The following is a 14,787-nucleotide window of genomic DNA, read 5'->3' on the forward strand; positions in this document are numbered from 1 at the left end:
CTGCCAGGTACCGAGGGGGGGGGGGGAGCAAGGTACCAGGGCAGGGGGGGAGGGGGTACCAGGTACCATGGCAGGGGGGGAGGGGGGTACCAGGTACCATGGCAGGGGGGGGAGGGGGGTACCAAGTACCAGGGCAGGGGAGAGGGAGGAGGGTACATGGGCAGGGGGGGGAAGCGAGGGTACCAGCTGGCAGGTACGGGGGGGGGGCAGGACAGGTTCCAGGGGACACGAGGGGATTAAACGGTTTCACTGTGATGTGAATGGTACTTAAACGGTATTTACTGCAATGTGAAAGCTAATACCGTTTTAAATACCGTTTAATAATACCGGTTCTTTAAACGGCTTGGCAGTGGGAAAGCAGCATTAATGCCACCTAAATAAAGATCAGTGGAAATACACGGACACAGGTACTATATAGGCAGGAAGCATACAGTACTGTATGTTAACTTTTCTGAATGAAGAATACTTAGGGGCCCATTTATCAAGTAAGATTTGCGGCTAAATTCGGGGGTTAACCGCAAATATTATGTATCCCTCAAATGTATTAAAGGGGACTGCAGCAGGAATCTCCGATCCCTGCTACGATCCCCCCTGCAGTGCCGCCGGCCGCATCCCCCATAGGTTTCTATGGGGGATGCGAAGCTGCCCGATGTATCAACATCGGGCAGCCCAGCATCGCACCCCTGGGCTATCGCCATTCTGATATGGCGATAGCCCATTGTAGCCTATGGCTACACTTTGCACTGCCCGAGCAGGGCAGTGTGGTCAGAGAGGTCGGCGGGGTCAGCGCATAACCGCGCATGCGCTGACTCCCCGGCTTCCGGGTTAGGGCTTTGCAGGGACGGGCTCCTATCGGAGCCCTGTCCCTGCGCCCCCAGAATGATAAATTCCTGTGGTGTCAGAAGATACCGCAATGCGATACCCGGCGTTGTCATCACGCCGGGATCGCTATAGAATGATAAATGCGCCCCTTAATGAGAAAGGGATGTCCCTTTTTGTTCAGTGGCTCCTTTTACTGCATATGGCAGCATAATCCCAAATCGAGAGAGTGTGTACGGTGGTACAATCTTTTTCTTGCAACTGTTTGGATGGGAGTACATTGGACATCGCAAGTAAAATTGTACAGGTGTGTACGTGCGTATCGGCTGGTGTTTCTGGACGGTCGGTCGCGTCTATGGTCGGTCGAAAGGTCGCAAAAAACAGGGATTGTATAGATGTGTACCCAGCTTAAGTGATGATTTGCTGATACAGTTTTGCTCGGTAACGACTATACAGTCTTGTTGTACAATATCTTTATAGGATACCCAATAAGCAGGTTTCTCGAACTGTCACAAGTTATTTGTCAAAGAAATGCGTCTTATTATAGCTGTCGGAAACTTCAATTAACTGTATAAACATCTATGTCACAAGATAAATGGCTCAGCAGTCAAAATGTAGATGTAGCACTGTGACAGCTGAGCTACTGTGATCCAGGAATAAACAAATGGTGTGTAGTCAATATGTTCACAACACAATGTCGACATTGTTAAAATGTGTAGTTTCACATCATCTGTAGAAACACAGGTTGTCCCTGTCTGCATTGTTCAAATTCTAAAACCAGCATCTACTGTACAACTACTGAATGCAGCAGTTACACCCATCTCACTATGAGCCTGATTCAGAGATGCACACTAACGCAGCTGCAAGTGTGGTTTTCTCTGCAACACAGCTGCTGATATCAGCAGGTAAAGCTGCCATCCACAAATAAAAAAAGACAACCAATGAAGCAACCACAACTCATATGCAGTTGCGTATGCATAGGCTGCCTTTATGCAAGAACATTGACTGCTCAAATCGATCTATTGATACGCAGACTGGCTGAAGCAGTAGCAGCACAGGAACTATGTTTTTGTAAGCTAGGGCTTGCAGCTGACGTCAGATCCACGCCCAGAAAACAGCCAGGACATACCTGCCTTTTTACATCCACTTCCTGCTAACACCATGTTAATACCCCCAAACGTTCACCTCCTGTCTATCTATCTGTGTATTATATTCAATAAACATTACTATTTCCATCAAATTACATTGGCTTAATATATTACATTATTACAAAATATAAAAATATATATTTTAACATTGAGTTTTATCTTGTTTTATAATAGCAGCTACTTGGCATACCAGCTCCCCCTCCATATAATTTGATATAGATCTTTTTGCTTAGTAAATAAACCGCTATATGTGTGTGTATACATGCCCTCCAACATGACTCACTCCATTAGTTACAAAATGCTCTGTTCCTGAACTTCCCTACCAGCGCCAGTTACAGAGGTGGGGCTCCAGCAGTCCAAAATTCAAAGAGGGGAGTCACATCAACTGTCAGTGAGTCCAGGACAGTGATGTTTGGGATGGCAGTAGGTGTGGCTCCCCTCTTTGAATATTGGACTCTTTGAATATTGGTTTTGCCTACATCTGCAAGGAAGTCCAGGAACAGAGCATTTTGTACCTAATGGAGTGGGTCATGTTGTATATCATAGTTGCCAACTTTTAGGCAGCCCTCTCCTGGAGAGGGTAGCCAGCTCTGTGAAGCAGGGGGGTGGGGCCATCGCTGGGAGAGGAAAGGGGCAGTTAAGGGGTGGAGCCACAGATGCACTGCTCTATTGGGGCGTGTCTAGAGCAAACGCTGTATTTTAGCCCTGCCCCCGCCATGCAATGCCAGTATTTTAGGCGTTGCACTGAGGGGGCGGGTCCATTCCAGGAGGGTAGCCAACCCTGGTGTATATACTATGTGTGTACTGTATGTATGTACAGTATGTATGCTGTATATATATGTACAGCATATGTATTTATGTATATGACATACATCTAAGAAAACCCCCCTTGAAAAATCCTGCATTTGCCCCTGATCTGTATGTAGTTTTAAAGCAAGGGTGGGAGAAATTCTGAAAGCACTTCTCAACAAAATGTAATATACTACAGGGTAAATTTACTAAGATGGGAGCTATAATAAAGATGGTATGTTGCCCCTAGCAACCAAATTCGATTATCTTCTAGAAGATGCTAAATAAATAAGTAGGATCTGGTAGGTTGCTATGGGCAACATCCCATCTTCAACAGAATTCCCATTTTATATAATTTAGTCATAAGTATGACTATACATGAATTAGCCAGGTTCATAACAGGCAGAATATATAGTACTAATGCCGCCCATACACGTCCCAATACGGGCGTGCGTTCCGTGCTTAACTAGCACGCATCACATCGCATTGCCTGTGCATGTGTTGTGCATGCAATGCGATGAAAACTAAGTACAAAAAGTATGTGCAAGCACATACTTTTTGTACTGTGCGATGAGGTGCCGCGGGAGCGCGCACCTCAAAGCACACATCGGACCCGCCGGGATCGCAGCGTGTATGGGCTGCTTTACAATAACCGGCAAGGAAGCATTACACTTTAAGGAGTCTTTGTGTTAATGGAGTCTTTTAAAGGATGACACAATCAAAGTGGAGTGTGCAAATGATACAAACAAGAGTGCAAATAGTTATAAAGCACCAATCACAGTGCACTTAGACATCACTCCATCTGTGAGCCAGAGGAAGTGGATTTATTAGTGTAACCTTTGTAGCTAGTAAGAGTAATCCTGCTGATATGCTCACAAAGAGACTTACGTCACAATTACTACAGAATTATAGAATCTGCCTGATTATGTAGGAATGACATGTCCGATAACTGGTCTTGTGAGTGACTTATATGAGTAGCCTATAGCTCCATAAGAGGTATAGGGGGTAATTCAGGCCTAATCGCTGCTGAGAAAATTAGCAGTGTCCAGACATCAGGTAGACGCCACCCTGCTAGTGTAAATCTCGCCTTGCGAATTATTGTGTTCACTGTGTAAATGGATGTGTATATCTAGCGTAGAATTCGCAGCCGAGCGAAAATATCCCAAAACCTTTGTTACAGGCACACCATTGTATGATCTGTCCACTGGGCACCAGTTACTGCAAGCAGAGCCAGCCCCAACCAATTTGCCCACCTAGCACCACCATTTTGTTTTGCATCTGAACAAGCACCCCTTTCTATTATGTCACACAGTAGTGGCCATCATTCACATTACATCACCCTGTATTGCTCCTTATTCACATTACACTACACCATACTGCTCCTTATTTACATTACACAACACCAGATCGGTCCTTATTATACCACACAGTATGGCTGCTCATTCACATTACACCATACCTCATTTGTTCTTGTTCACATTAAATCTCGCCGGATTGCTCTTTATTTACATAACACCACACCATATTTCCACTTATTCACATTACGTTCATATAATGCCACACCATACCGCTCCTTATGCTGTGAGATCTTTGATATTTGACACCTAAGTTATGTTAATCAGAATGCCAAAACCACCAGATTACTTTCAAACAATCACAGCTTAGCGATTTAGAGAGCCAGTAAGGAGATGTGAAATCTGTGCTGGTGATGAGCATGGCTGGGAATCTGATGGTTTGGCAATAACTCCTAAACAGGAGAGAAGTGCTGCACATGAATTCTAATGGCCTGCATCTGACCGCAAGTATGCCATGGTTAGTTTAGCTGCACAGGTGGGGGAGTTGCATGGTTAGGTGGTGGGTAGGGAGGGTTGCAAACTAAAAAGGGTGGCTTGGGTATGGTGCAAAGGGGGGTTTAGGGTTAGTCTGTGGGGAAGGAGGGTTAGGCACTAACGAGGAAGGTTAGAGTTAGGTGATGGGGGTTGGGTGCAAAGGGGGAAGGATAGGTGGCAGGGAGGGAGGGTTAGGCACTAAAAAAGGGGGATTTATGTTAGGTGCTAGGGTGGTTAAGTACTCTCTGGAAGGATGTGGGGAAGGGATAGGGGGGTGAGGGTAAGTATACTTACCCTGCCTCTGTTGGGATTTTCATTATAGGGATGCCACCATCGGATATTATCCTGACTGCCGCTCATGTGTATTTAGGGAACAATCCCCATCCCTCTCAAATAGAGCAACATCTCCCCCTAACGCAGAATAGCTCCCCCAGATATATTATCTTCCCTTGGCATAGCATAGTCCACCCCCCTCCCCACCCCCGAACCTATATCTATCTTTCTTTATAAACCATTGCAGCTCAGTAGTCTTAAAAAGAAAATGTATGGAAAGCTGTAGTACATTTTTATTGACTGAAAGATTGGTTGCAGTTATCAGCCAGCCCTGATTATCTCCACGCCATGGTCCTCATTCAGGTTGGCTGTGTATTCGGCTAGGCGGCATCTCTCCTCCCCCTCCACGAATATCCTCAGAAACATGCAATGTTTACAAGAACACATCACCTTGCATGAGCCGCTAGCAGGAAAAATCATTTGATTGTTTCTCCTGCCTTCGTGTAATTATATATATATATTGAAGATATAGAAATTATTTATGCTATATGTATGTATGGATGCTCTGGAAAACTCCTCCATCCCATCCACAACGTCACCTAGGGGTATCTTGAAGTATACCCCGCCTACATTCCGTAAGCAGCAACGTATTTATACCACAGATTCTTCAAAACCAAGCGCAGAGTCACCCCCCCCCCCCCAAACTCTGGTGATATTACTGGGACAACAGGAGATGGCACAGTACATTCAGATCACTTTCTTGATATAATGTGTGTAAATGCATTGCTGCTGTATTGAATGTCTGGATTCACTGGGCAAAGTTTACAAAAGCAAAACATGTCATCAGATGCGATCGTGCAGCGTGTATACCAGGGGTTCCCAAACTGTGGGCCGTGGCACCCTGGAGTGCCTCAGGAGACTTGCATGGGTGACCAGGGCTGGTGGTCCAGGACCAATTCAAATTATTTATGATCAATATCAAAGGCAAAACCAGTGTTTGTGGCTGCCAATCATAACATATGTGGACAAACAAGAAGTAAATCCTGTCCCCTACCACATAACTGACCCTAAGGATGACATATAAACAGTGGCGGTTTTTACCTATGGGCTTCAGGGCTGCAGCCTCCCTCCCCCCCCCCAGATAAAATCCGCCGCTGTACTGTGAGACTGCACTGGCTTCACTGTGACTGGCTGTCACTTCCAATTGGAAGTCCAACCTGCCAGTCACAAAGGCAGTCCCATTGGGAGGTGTTCCCTCCCTCCGGGACGCCTTTGTGTGGGCTACCGTGCAAAAATGGCCGATGCGTATGCACAGTACCTATATAGCTACTGCGCACACATTGGTCCCGGTGCCTATAACCTACATTGTACAGGCGCCGGGACTAAGGTTGCTTCTATGGGCTGTTGCCCAAGCATGGGCCAGTCGCCAGTCCCGGCGCCTGTCACTTGCTCATCACAGCACAGGCACCGGGACTGAAGAGGTGAAAGCACCGGCGGCAGCGACAGGGGGGGTGCCTGAATTGCGGAACCCCCGCTGCGGCCAGAGGCAGCCCCCCTCCCCCAATAAGGTACGAGTCGCAGCTGCATATAAACACAGTTTTCTTAATTTAATATTGTTTTGGGAATTTGACAATAATAAACATTCAGCCTAGGGGTGGCGTGACCATTTTTTTGATGTTCTAGGGCACCATGATTCAAAAAGTTCGGAACCGCTGTTATATACCTAATAATAAATACATCTGCATGCAGTGTCTTCAGCCTTTGTGCCCAGAGTCTTTCACCAAGTCAGCCAAATTCAGCTGATGAAAAAAGCTAACTTTCTATGTATGAAACAAACTCAGAAGTAAATGAAATATTGGTGTCATAAATACAGAGGATATTTTTGTTTCTGGATACATCCATAAATAGGAGTCAACAATGATTTGTTTTCAGACAGTATGTAACATCATATGATGAAATTGCAACCATACTGTGGTTTTTGGTGATTTTCATTTTAACTCTTTGCAACAAAAACAAAACTTCCTTAGTTAAAATACTGTTCCATGATAATATGGAATTTTGTTATACTGCAAATGCATGATGTGTTTTATAGTTTAAAAACATTGGGTTTGTTTTTATAAGCAATAACAAATCAAATATAGGTACTGTACTTGTGTATAAGCACGGCGCCCACTACGCAACTTTCTTAGTGGGCTATTCTGCATAGTGAAATCGCATCGCATGCGATGCGATCTCACTAATTTATTCACTGCACCCTGACCGCAGATCGCATCGCATCACATGCAATTTTCAATGTGTTGTGATTTACCACAAAACCTCCCAGTGTATATGTATATGTGATGCCACAAAACCCACAGTGTATATGTATATGTGATGCAATTGTATTTTTTACACCGTCACTATCCACGTAACCCCGAAGTGTGGCGAGCGCAGCAAGACCGCGAGGGGACGCATTACGCGTCCTCCCGACCTTTTCATACCCCCACTATCCACGCTGGCGTGGAGTTGACTTTATATAGTGTGGCGAGCGCAACGAGCCACCGAGCCCCGAGAGGGGACGCGGATTACTTTACATGTATTCTGCGCCGCGCTTCGGGCTCGGTGGCTTGCTGCGCTCACCACACTATATAAATTCAACTCCACGCCCACGCGGATAGTGGGGGTATGAAAAAGTCGGGAGGACGCGTAACGTGTGCGCTCGCCACGCTTTGGGGTGACGTGGATAGTGGGGGTGTTTGAGGAACACATTCACACCTGCCATATTATACATCTGACACAGTAATGACGACATGTGTTAACGATTAACTGGAATTTACGTAATAAATAATAATTAAATATCATATTAAATAATTAAATCACATTAATCACAATAAATATTTACAATAATAACAATACATCAAGTAGAACAACAGTAATAAGAACAAATCATGAACAAAAAACTTTATAAAACAGTCACTCTGCCTTAGGAAACAGCGAAAGTGCGTGAAGGATAATGCGTTATCAGCACCCAAAGTCTTCCGCCACATGAATTCCTGCACGTAGGACTGTAAACGGTGGCGTGCTATGCCTCTTGGGCACTTGTTGCGCCATTTGCATGAGCCCCAAAGGAGCTCAATGTTCTGTGTGTGAACACCTGTGTCCGGGTCCACAAAGTTATACCTATGATTTACTCGAGCATGTTGATTTCCAGCTTGTTCCAACTGCTCGGTAATGTAGGTCCGCCAGCAATCTGAAGAAATTGTTGTGCCCGGCTTGATGAAATCATTTATGGCCGCCATCAGAGTGGTGGCATCCCGTTTTGGCACTCCAAAGATCCATTGCTGAGGCAGCGTACGTCCAACATTACTTTTTTGTTTCATGGACAAACTTTCATAGACCTCCACAATCTTCCCGGGACCAACAATATGCCGCTGGGGCTGCGCCATAAGGTAAATGGTGCAGGCCTCCCGCATCCAATGATTGTAGAGGACTGCAGTTTTATTAGATAACTGCAGCTGTCGCTCACAATAATCAATAGATGCGAGCTCCTCTGACCAGGAACAGATTAATCTAATCAAGGTGAGGAAGGATAAGCGGCACCCTGTAAACCAATGCGCCGCTCTTAGGCTCACCTTCTTGTGGCAGGATTTGATATGGCACTGCCACATGCACTCCTTCACTGTCAAGCGCATAGGGTGCCCGTTACTGCAATTCTGCGTGAGCGGTAGCAAATCGTGCTGCTGAAAGAGACCAGCCTCCTCCTCCTCCGTCTTCGGCAAGCTGAACATATTTGTGACAGGTACAGCCATTTCTGACACTTCTCATGCAGCTCTCAGTGATGCAGCTATTCCTGTCAGTAATTCCCCTCAGACTGAATCTGACAGGGAGCGGGAACACTACCTCTGACTGACTACGCAATTTATGTTACCTACGCGAATTCTGAAAGCACGGTTACGCTAAATGTGTAACAGCCACCAATATACAAGTACCATATTAACTACTGAAATCGCATCGCATGGCACTATCACGGGACATGCAATGTGATGCAATTTCAGTACGCGAGCATATGTATGCTAATTGGGCGCCGTGCTAATACACAAGTACCAAAATATATTTTTAAAATTTTTTGCATTAGGTTATCATAACTCATGCATGAAAAGGTTCAAGTCAACATCCTGCCTTTTAAACGACTGAATCAGCTGTATCCTCAGATCACCAAATGATATTCAACATTATGCATGGAACAGCATCAGAGTATTATGCTGCTCAAACCAGTCCTTGATATCTACCAACGGTCTAGGTTTTCCTAATCACCTAGTTTGTGCACAGCTGAAGTCATTACTAATGGTCACATTTTTAAACCTGCTGCATTCATTCCTAATATAGATGCACATGTTGCCTGAAAAACATGAACTGTTGTTAAGCCCTGTACACACACATCGATTTGCTTTTGATTCGATGTTAGATTCAATTTGGCATTAGATCTGTACTTTTGCATTAGATATCAAATTCGATATACATTCATGGTACATTGTACATATTAGATTTACTAGATTGAATTCGATATTTCCTTGGCTGCACTGTAGATTTTTCTGTTAGATTTTGTGAAAACGGGAGCGCGCATCAAATCGAATGTAGATTGAAAAATGTACTATACCACAGTTAACCTTCAATTTGTATTAACCCTTTCATTGGTGGGGTTTTTTTTTTTAGGTAGCGCTCATTTAGTACATTAAACTGTTTCTATACTGTATTTATAAATAGGCCCCTAAGTCATAGAAGAAAGTTGCGGACAACATGGCTACTTTGAAGATTGACCAAGAAAACCCAGGAACACAAGGGCATACAATCAGAAAATTAACTTTTAGAATGTTCTATGACCTCTGCCTCTAATTTTCCGTGCATCTTAGTTATGTTATGCCCGCCACCCACCCACCCCCCCCCCCCTAAATAATTTGCCCCAGTCTGTGTGCAATTCTGACATCTGTGGCAATCTTATATTGCAATTTAAATGCCCTTGTTTAGTTTTCATGTGGGGACCACCCAAGTGTACAGTAGTTTGGTCCTGAAGGCTGAGGAATGCAAGAATGTCCCAGCACCTGTCCCTCTGTATAAAACCATTTCTACTCTCTCTTAAGTGGATCTGTAAGTGGTACTGAAATATTACCTTGCCCGATATATAAATCAGCAACTAGGGGAGTTATTACTCGAACCATAAAAATTGCAAAAAGGGCTGCAAAAGGCGACCCTTCTGAAAACAAAGAACTGTGCATAAAATATAACAGGGTACCATTATAACAGAATTCAAGAAAAATAATTACCTGTACGCTGGCGCTCAGTGGCACCTCCTACCCCCCTGGGAGTGGTTCCAACGCATAGATTTTTACATGTACATGGAGCACATTTTCTATGCAGCCCTCCTCATTTACATTGTTAATTGGATTAATAGGATTACTATGCTAATCCCCTACTGTATTGTTGTATGTATTGTATTGCTGCTGAGAACAATAGGATAGCCATGGCTAGCCATGGTGAGCCACGACCTAAGGAACAAAGTTGACAGGGGCTCCAACTGTAGCTACCTGGTTTGGTTGGATGGACTTTAAAACAACAAGGTCCTATACATCTTTGGTACCCACCAGTACAACGTAAAATACCACCAATCTGCGACATTTTAAAACTGATCACTGATTCACAATTTTGCTTGCACTTCTGTAACCCCCCCCTTCCCTCCCCTATTGTCTTTCGCCTATGTAGTTGCTATTTGTAGTTGTTGTTAGGCTATTTGTTTATTGTTATAAAATGTTGATGACTGCCCATTACCAATTGCTCTTTTCTCACACAAGATACGATGTTCACCCTAATTGCATTTGTATGTCCATTTTGCATGTATACCTTTGACATGTCTTAAATAACACAATGGAGTCTTTGATTGTTCACTATCACTGCACGTGTTGTGAAGGTTGTCAACATTTCAAAATAAAGAATTTATAAAAAATAAAAAAAGTGGCAATAATTTGAAAAGGAGCGTAAAGGTGCCCATACACGTTACAATTATTGTATACAATATTGCATCTCGGATTTGCGATGAGATCAAGTACAAAAAGTATGTGCTGCACACTTTTTGTACTAGATCTCATATCATCGCAGAACCGAGATGAGATATTGTATACAATAATTGTAACGTGTATGGGCACCTTTACTCTTAACCAGGGGTAACCAACTCCAGTCCTCAAGAGCTACCAACAGTTACCTTTTTCCATGTCTCCTCACAGAATCACAAGTGAAGAATTTAGATCAACTGTGGATCTTTTAACCCCTTGAGTGGTGGGTTTTTCATGGGGCAGGTTTGTCCTGCCCTAGCAAAACCCACCACAGAATGTAGCCTCCCGCCCAACTGTCCGGGCACTCACCTCTGCTCCGGCGTTTGTATGCCGTAGCTCCTCTGCTGCCCCAGCCGCCAGTCACAACAGTGACCACAGGCAGCAGGCTTGGGGATGTTCGCGGTGGCTCGTGAGGAATCGGGTGCCTGAACTCCTGAGCGCTCCAGAGTCACCCCGAACATCCCAGATCCCAGCTCCCCTGGGGCTACTATGCCTGGCATTGGCTGCGTGCAGCCGCTCTGTATGATTCGGGGCCACAAGGGGGTGGCTAGGGAAAGCTCAGGCATTCATGGGTTTAAATAAGTAAAGTACATATCGCAAGCGATTCTATACAAAGTGTGATTTGAACTAGACACAATCCGATGTAGTACAAAAACACCTGCCTGCATATACTATTCTGCTTTGTGATATGGACTACACAGGAGCATGCATCACAAGGCAAATTGAACACAGTGCGATTTGAACAGAGAATCACACAGTGTGGGGGCACCTTCACAGATAGATGTACCACTCTTGGGTGCGCGGTCACACCTAATATGCATGCCTTCGGTGGCTGAATACACTCGGCTTTTGGCATCTCATTACTATGAAGTACTGTAGTGAAAAAACAGTGGAGAAGTGAGCCAGTTGAGAAGTTTTATATGCAGCAGCGGATTGGTTGTTATGGGTAACTCACGGCTCTGTGAATAGACCCTTGGTGGCCATACATCAGAAAAACATTGCACCCAATCATACAATCTCAATGGATTGTATGCAGATTGTGTGCACACAATCATACAATGCCGGCCCAGAGAGATTGGTCCTCTAATCTGACGTGCTGCACGTCAGATCAGTTGTGATTGGGAGCAGATTGAATGTGCTTTTAAACACATGCAATTTGTCTTTAGATGGCTCATACAACCAGTCATGTGACACTCCCTCCCTGACTAGCAGAGAAGAGAGGTGCAGCTTCCGTATGGCCCATGGCAGTGAAAATGCTGGGAGCCGCAGAAGTGGCAGGCGGGCGGCTGAAGAGAGCGGAAGACATCCTTTTGCACAATTCTGTTACTACTCTGAAAACAGTATTCAGAGGATTGCTGCATTATGGCTATTTATTAATGGCATAACACAGCAGATGTGAGCAGATTGGTAGTTGCTGGCAACCTGTAAATTTATTTTTTTCTTTAGATCAGGCATGTCCAAACTGTGGCCCTCCAGCTATTATGAAACTACACATCCCAGCATGACTTGCCATAGTTTTAGCATTCCCTAATAGTAAAACGGTGGCAAGGCATGATGGGACTTGTAGTTTCATAACAGCTGGAGGGCCATAGGTTGGACATGCCTGCTTTAGATCCTAGTAGGCCAGACCCTTATTTAAATGAAGCTTCAATCATACAGCAGATGGAATATATGACAGTTTGTGAGTAGATTGTGTGTCCAAAAACCTCCAAGGACTGCCGGGTAGTTGAAGGGAACTTGGACACAATCGGTCTTTCTGATGTATGGCCACATAGGATTGAGCTTGAACACAAAAAAACACTTGGATTCGAAAAGTTGCTGTTTGCATGATAAACATTTGTTTGCTGCATCTAATCTTGACTATCAAATTGTTATTAAAAATAGTGGACTGTTATTTATTTAGATTTTGAGTCAATGACCAGACACATTTTATCTATCTCTGAGCAGAGCCCATTACTTCAACCAATTATGTGTGGGCCAGTGGAGTGCCTTCACAATACAGGAAGACTGTAAAGACTTCTCTGAGTACACAAAATACAATAAAGATGGCAATTACTGGATAGCTCAAATTGTGTACACATAAGATGCATACCACCCAACTTCAGAAGTCTGAATTATGGGGAATGTATGATCTTGCAGTTGGGAGGTATGGTAATCGAGTAGTGTGTGCACAAGGGAAAGGTGCCAATGGTGCACGATGCAATGCAAGTGTGTTTTAGGATATGGATGTGTTGAGCATTGACTAGCTGACCACAAAAAAACCATTTTCCTTCCTTTTGCTACTGCCAAGTCTGTATTGATTATCTCTGGACAATGTTGTGGGCAACGAGTGTCTCTTCAGGTATAGCATGCCCTGCCACATTCCATTATGCCCTGCCACAGCAAAGGCAGAGCATGCTTGGATATAAGGAATTTGGTACTCACCGGTAATTCCCTTTCTCCGAGGTAGCAGGGGACACTGCAGTCATCACGGGTGGGATAGTATGGTGTACTGGAGGAGTCGGCACTTTAAGAAAATTTAGTTGTGGCTGGCTCCTCCCCCCTCTATCCCCACCCAGACCTCAGTCTTAAAAAAACGTGTCCGAGAGGAAGATGATAGGGCAAGCACCCGACAGGAGGAGGACACATCCATTCATAGAGAATATGGAGATTAGAAACCAACACACATCAACAGTTTTAACAGACATAGGTATCAACAGACACATTAAAACATCTAGAACAAAAGAAGTAGAAGAACTACTAACCAAACATTCAATCTGCAAGTTCCATACCAAGGGATATTTTTATGATCAGCATGGCAGGAAGACTAGTGCTGGGAGGGCGTGCAGTGTCCCTTGCTACCTCGGAGAAAGGGAATTACCAGTGAGTACCAAATTCCTTATTTCTCCCTCGGATAGCAGGGGACACTGCAGTCATCACGTGTGGGAATAAGCACTACTCCCAGGTGGGAGAGCACTGGGATTCCTGCAACACTGCCCTTCCAAATGAAGCCTCAGAGGAAGCGAAGGTGTCAAACTTGTAAAACCTTGTGAATGTATTCACACCTGCCCAGGTAGCCGCCCTACATACCTGAGCCAGGGAGACTCCCCTAGCTAAGGCCCAGGACGTGCTGACTGACCTTGTGGAGTGAGCAGAAATGCCAGGCGGAACTTGTCTGTGAGCCTGTACATAAGCTTCCTTAATGGTTAGGCACAGCCAACGGGCCAGCGTCTGTTTGGAAGCTGGCCACCCTCTTTTTTCAGCTCCATAAAGAACAAAAAGATTATCTGATTTTCTCAGAGCAGCTGTACGTTTTAGATAAATCCGAAGAGCACGGACTACATCCAGTAATTTTGAATCTCCAGAAAGAACTGGAATCACTATAGGTTCGTTCACATGAAAGGACGACACTACCTTCGGCAAAAATTCCTTGCATGTCCTTAACTCGGCTCTATCTTTGTGGAAGATCAGGAAAGGTTCCCGACACGATAGCGCCCCCAACTCTGACACCCGACGTGCAGAGGCAAAAGCTAGTAACATGACCGTCTTCCATGTGAGATATTTTTGGTCAACCGAGATAAGGGGTTCAAAAAGATCTGACTTGAGGAAACTCAAAACCAGCGGAAGCTCCCAGGGTTCTGTTGGAGAAACAAAAGGGGGTTGTATCCTAAGCACCCCTTTTAGAAAGGTTTGCACCTCGGGAATGAGGGCTAATCTGCGGTGGAAAAAGATGGAAAGGGCAGAAATTTGCACCTTTAAGGAGCCCAGCCGCAGACCAGAGTTCAACCCTACTTGTAGGAACTGTAGCAGTCTGGATAAACTAAAGACCGCTCTGGGAAAGTTCTTGGACTCACACCATCTGACATA

Source organism: Crinia signifera, chromosome 9 (genome assembly GCF_055691185.1).
Source record: "Crinia signifera chromosome 9, ASM5569118v1, whole genome shotgun sequence".
Taxonomy (NCBI): Eukaryota; Metazoa; Chordata; class Amphibia; order Anura; family Myobatrachidae; genus Crinia; species Crinia signifera.